The following is a 6,228-nucleotide window of genomic DNA, read 5'->3' on the forward strand; positions in this document are numbered from 1 at the left end:
AAGTACACATGGCAAATCCTATTATAGCTAAAGAGATAGGTTGCATCTCTCTGCTTATTTTTTAATCTTCCTTTGGCAGGAACCACAACTTTTAAGGTATTTGGACATTTTTCCCTTGATTATCAATTTTGTCACTGGAAAGGAGGGTGAAGGTTGAACATTTTCCTTTGTAGTAGCCAAACAGGAATTTCATTAAATTCACCAAAGAGAAGGGCAGTCTTGTACCTGAGCAGGAAGAACCTCAAGCACCAATCCAGCAGGAAGAACCTCAGGCACCAATCCAGATGAAAAGTAGCTTTGTAGAAAAGGAACACAAAGTTGAACATCAACCAGTACTGTACACTTGCAACAAAGAAGTCCAAAAGCCTCTGGGGTTGCATTAGGAGAAGCATTTCCGGAAGAGTGGAGGAAGTGATCCTCCCACTCTGCTCAGCACTGGTGAGACACATCTGGAGTGTTGGGTTCATCTCTGGGATCCACAGTGCAAGACACAAATAGACATAGTGGAGTGAGTCCAGCAAATGTCTAAGGAGATAACAAAGGGCTTAGAGCATCTGACATACATAGAGCTGGGACTGTTCAACCTGGAGAAGACACAGTGAGATCTTAAATGGCCTCAAGTTTCTCCAGGGGAGGTTTAGATTGAATATTAGGAAAAATGTCTTCATTGAAAGAGTGCTCCCCAGGGACATGGTAGAGTCATCCACCCTGGAGGTGTTCAAAAGCCTTGTAGACATGGCACTTTAGATATGGTTTATTGTTCGTGGTGGTTATCCTATGTTATGGAATATCCTCTTGGCTACTTGAAACTAGCTTTCCTGGCCTTGCTCCCTCTCAATTTCTTGTGCACCTGCTCACTGGAAGAACATGGGAAACTAACAAATGCTTAACTTAGGATAAGTTGATAACTTAGGATAAGGTTTAGTTGATTGGGTTGGATGATAGGTTGGACACGATGATCTCAAAGGTCTCTTCCAACCTGGTTTATTCTATTCTATTCTATTCTATAAGCACTACTTAGTGTTTGTGGTTGTGTTATTCTCACACTAAATCCAAAGCATAACATGGTGCAAGTTTTTAGGAACAAGATCAATTCTCCCCCAAACAAAACCTGGACAGCACACTATCACATACAACATTATATTCAAATCTTTATATTCAAATCTTCAAACTTTTGTTTTGTTTAATTCTATGCAAATACTAAATTAGATAAAACATCAGTCCTATATTATACCTGATATGGCTTCTTTAACACTTTTTTGGGGGGAAGAAATTAATGGAAACTGCTATGCATACATGAATAATGGATGCAAACAACTTTAGAAGTAACTGATTTTGCAAAGAATTCACTGGACTGCTGGAGTACAAATTGGTACTTCTATGCAATACCAGAGTGTCAGGAGGAAAAATGTGGGCTTTGGTTCCACTAGCAATATAATGAGCAAAATATCACTTATTCACCTCTTGATGCCATTTGCTTTTCTGTCAGCTTCTCTCAAGTCCCTGCAAGCTGAGGGGCTTCAGGCAAGTTCAGCTTTTTCTTGTGCTTTTAGCAGAGGTTCTCATTGAGTTGAGCACCTGGGAACTCACTCCCCAGGAGACACATGGCACAGCCTCTACCTCATAGTACAGCCTACTGTGGCTCTTCACTTTCTATCTGAGAGCAGGCATGCCCAGCCATCTTAACAACAACCAGGACATTTTGGCAGACCAAAATTTTCTATGCCAAATATCATACACACTGGAGAACTGTCATGAGGGCAACTCCCTGTGCAACTTACTGGTAAGGGTGAAAATTACTCCCTTGAGCTTTTACTTGTCCTTTTTAGGACAAGGGGCACAACAGTAATCTCAGCTGCCCCTGCAGTCAGGCTGACTCTAAAGCCAGTACTGCTCTGCTGCTGATCATGTCAACTTTTCACACTCTTAAATTGTTGAAAAGACATAGGTTAACCTTAACACAAAAGCTCTAGTGTCAGCTCCATGCTGGTAGGCCCTCTGCAGAGGTTTGAAAAGGATCTTGCTCTATTCTTCTATACGTTCTAGTATGTAATAGAAAGAAGGGAAGAGAGGAAAGGAAGGAAGACAAAGCAAAATTAAAATAAATACAATTAGCATAAAGGAAGAATCTGCTGATCTGTGACTTCCTTTCCAGACAGCTCTTCCATCCTTCATTATTAGATCCTGCACAGGAATGATAAAACATAGAATACATACATAGAATAAACCAGGTTGGAAGAGACTTTCAAGATCACCGTGTCCAACCCATCAACCAATCCAACACCACCTAAACAACTACCCCATGGCACCAAGCACCCCATCAAGTCTTCTCCTGAAAACCTCCAATGATGGTGACTCCACCACCTCCCCAGGCAGCCCATTCCAATGGGCAATCACTCTCTCTGTATAGAACTTTTTCCTAACATCCAACCAAATAATCCTGTCAGCATTTTCACATGGGAAACCATTCTGGTATGTTCTAAAGTATCAGCTTAATAGCACACATGTTCTCCACTGAGGACTATAACCTCCTGAGGCAAAGGGAGTGAACTCTCTCTGTTTTCCCCATGCCTAGTTATTACATTCTGTGTGTCTGTGACCCATTAAAGAATACCAGCCCTGGAGAGGAAGCCCATATATATGCATGACAGAGTATGTATATACATATACAGATATACATAACTGTATGTGCAAACAGTTCAGACATTTACTTGTATAAAGACATACTGGTTTTAGCATTTATTATGCTGTATATTATGCTATATATATACAATGTGATCACAATACAGTCAAGAGGAAAACTAGTCTTTTACAAGTTTTATTTAATTGCCTTTTCAGTTGGAAGGTGAGAGACCATGGGAACATGTTGGTACCACTTACATTGCAATCCTTAACGAGGTACTCACATTTTCCAAAATTGATACTAACACCTACAGTCTGGAATCTTAATTCCTTCTCTGTAAAGAAAAATCACTGGATTAAATGCTGTGCTATTGTCAGTATTTAGCAATTCATTTTGCAATACAATGTATGGAAAATAGAGTGCAAAAGAGAGCAAAAGGGAGCAGAATGAGGTGAGAAGAAGAGGCGTACCCCACAGCATTATTTGACTTCCGTTGTCAGTGTGGCACATCAGGAAGTTTTCCCTGCGTTTGTGTTCTCTGTATGTACTCTCCACTGATTATCTACCTGGCTTTGGCTGATTGTAACATTTGCAAAATGGAGTGCTTTGTGTTTGGCAGTTCAGAATTACTTAAAAGCAGTTTTTAACCAATGACTCATTCCTGTGTGGGCTTCAAAATGAGAGGGCTTTGTCAGGAAAGGAGAGGGTGTCACTGTCTTTGAAAAGATCATCCTGGGACTCTTTGAATACCAACATGACTGGGCAGAAGAGAATGACTGGTGAGCTTGGTGGAGTAATTCCTCTTCCTGCAGTAGAAATATGAGTCACAGCAGGAACTTTTCCCCCTTTGCAATGATACCACCATAATTTTAAGTGACAAGTGGGAAACTGTAATACTGCTACAAATCTCTCTGGGTTATTTAGTGGCACTAACCAGAAAATATCATTCCATAGCTGTTACAATCCTAAAGTACTCTTTGCCATTTACCCTGGAAGCAGTGCAATTACTTCTTGTTAGCTGAAAGCCTACACAAAGAGGGTTCTTAATACAGCCAAGGTCACGTTCATTCTTCTACCTGTTCCAGACCTCTGTGTGTGTGCTAAGCACTCCTACTCATCTCATCTCTTCCCTTCATACATCACTAAACACTCAGCTTCACTGAACAGAACTATTTCTTAGTAGTAGCAAAGGCCAGATGCTTTGCAACCACCATGTGGATGGGTCTTTTCCCATGCATTGGACCCACAATCAGGCTTCTGTTTTCTTTGCATTTCCCATGTGAAATGTAACCACATAAATCAAGCAAACAAGGCATCAGCAAAAAAAAAAAAAGGACAATGTGCCTAGACAATGTGCCTACATTTGTAGTTTGAAGAGGAAACCCCTCAGTTTAGGAAAGATGTTGAGTTGCTGGAACGTGTCCAGAAAAGGCCAACAAAGCTGGTGAGGGGTTTGGAGCACAAGCCCTATGAGGAGAGGCTGAGGGAGCTGGAGTTCCTTAGCCTGGAGAAGAGGAGGCTCAGGGGAGACCTTATTGCTCTCTACAACTACCTGAAGGGAGGTTGTAGCCAGATGGGGGCTGGTCTCTTCTCCCAGGCAACCAGCACCAGAACAAGAGGACACAGTCTCAGGCTGCACCAGGGGAGGTTTGGGCTGGATGTTAGGAAGAAGTTCTTCATAGACCATTGGAATGTGCTGCCCAGGGAGGTGGTGGAGTCACCATGACTGGAGGTGTTTAGGAAGAGACTTGATGGGGTGCTTGGTGCCATGGTTTAGTTGATTAGATAGTGTTGGATGATAGGTTGGACTCTATGATCTCAAAGCTCTCTTCCAACCCGGTTAATTCTGTTCTGTTCTATTCTATTCTCATTTTATATATAAGCAGAAGCATATTTAACAAATCAAATCATGTAATATGTTCATGAAAAAGCACAAGAATTTGCTGTGAGCCAAACTGAAACACTTTACAACAATCTTTATGCTCATTTAATAGACGTTGTTCCCTAGGTGCAGTTCAAGATTTATCTCTATTATAATTGCAAAACCTTTATTTTTAAGGGAAGCAATTGACCATTCCAGGGTGAAAAACAAAATTCCCACATGCTGCTCTAGGTCATGTTTTCAACACTCCCACTTCAACACTTCCTTACAATAAATAAATAAATAAATACATCAGAGTATACATGTGTTCATTTTTTGACATCACCTGGTTTTTTAAGCTGGACCTTTTCATGTATTGTATTTTCTCACAAAGCTTTCAAATCAGAGGAAAAGTGACATTAAGAAAAATACTTTTGTAGCTTGAGACTCTCCCATATCGATGTCCAATTGAAGGGACAATGATATCTCACTCTGGAGGTTCATGGGTAACCCAAAATTTATTATATGATATTTGGAATGGCTCTAAAATTCAGCCAGAAGGATAAGTTTGATAACTGCATCAAAACTATACTCCTGATTCAAACCAAAACAGCAATGTGTATTCATCCCTTGCGAAGTAAAACGGCAGTCTTGAGGGTATTCAGACACATTTTAGGCTGGGAAGAAACCTGTTGTTAGATTTTCATGTCAAAATTTGCCCTATTTTCTTTTTCCCCAGCACTAAAATCAGAGATTTTCCTGTTTGACATAGCAAGCCTCTTAATCAGTCTGGCCTTCTGCCAGCTGGAGACTGTTTGGAAGTTATGGGACAGCCATTGATCTGGCAGATATCTTTATGGCTGTGGCCTGAGTGATTAATCATGTGGAGTGGTAATTTGGTAAGACTGGGAAGCTTTTCATGACTAATGGATCTGGGCCAGACTGGAGGAAGCAGAAGCTGAGAAGGAACCAGATGTGATTAATTTGAAATCCCACATTATGGGTTAGGAAATTATGATGCTAGTGACAAATTCTTCCTTCTTCTCCAACATTTGCTAGCATTTCTACATCAGGAGAAAGGGCAGTGAATGGCAAGTTAGTCTTTTAAAGTAAAGGCTTCTGATCTTCCTTTTGGGGAGGAAAACTTGTAATTGTCTATGTTGTACTTGTACCAGTGTTACAGCATAAGGATGGATCAGCCAAAAAAAAATGTCTATATATAAAATAAGTACATGCTCTCCTCTAGAGTAGTTAGTCCAAAGTATTGCATAGGGCTCTGGCTAACCAGTTACAAAGCTGTTTCTCATAGTGAATGTTTGTCATGTTCAAGAGTAGAGAAATAAGAAAATGTTCAGCTCATGCCCGTGGCACTTTGAGCCTGATGGTAGGGAGATGCAAGATATTGTCCCACAGTCATCTGGGAGCCAACAAAGCATGATATGTATGTTTCGCCACTCCATTTCACCCCACATGGCACCTGTGGAGCTGCAGGTTGTTACATAAGAGCAGAGTAGAAGAGGGCTCTGATAAATTGTTTGGCCAACTCATATATACCAATAAAAAGCCCACAGAGGGAATATGGGAAGAGGGATTAGGAAAATGAGACAAGTCAAACTTTGAAATTCCTGCTAATTGTCAAGGCTGATCACCCTGATCACCCTGATCAACCTGTTCCAGTGGTTCACCGCCTTCACTGAAAAAGATTTCTTCCTTATATCTAGTCTGAATCTGCCCTTTTTTAGTT

Source organism: Dryobates pubescens, chromosome Z, assembly GCF_014839835.1.
Source record: "Dryobates pubescens isolate bDryPub1 chromosome Z, bDryPub1.pri, whole genome shotgun sequence".
Classification (NCBI taxonomy): Eukaryota; Metazoa; Chordata; class Aves; order Piciformes; family Picidae; genus Dryobates; species Dryobates pubescens.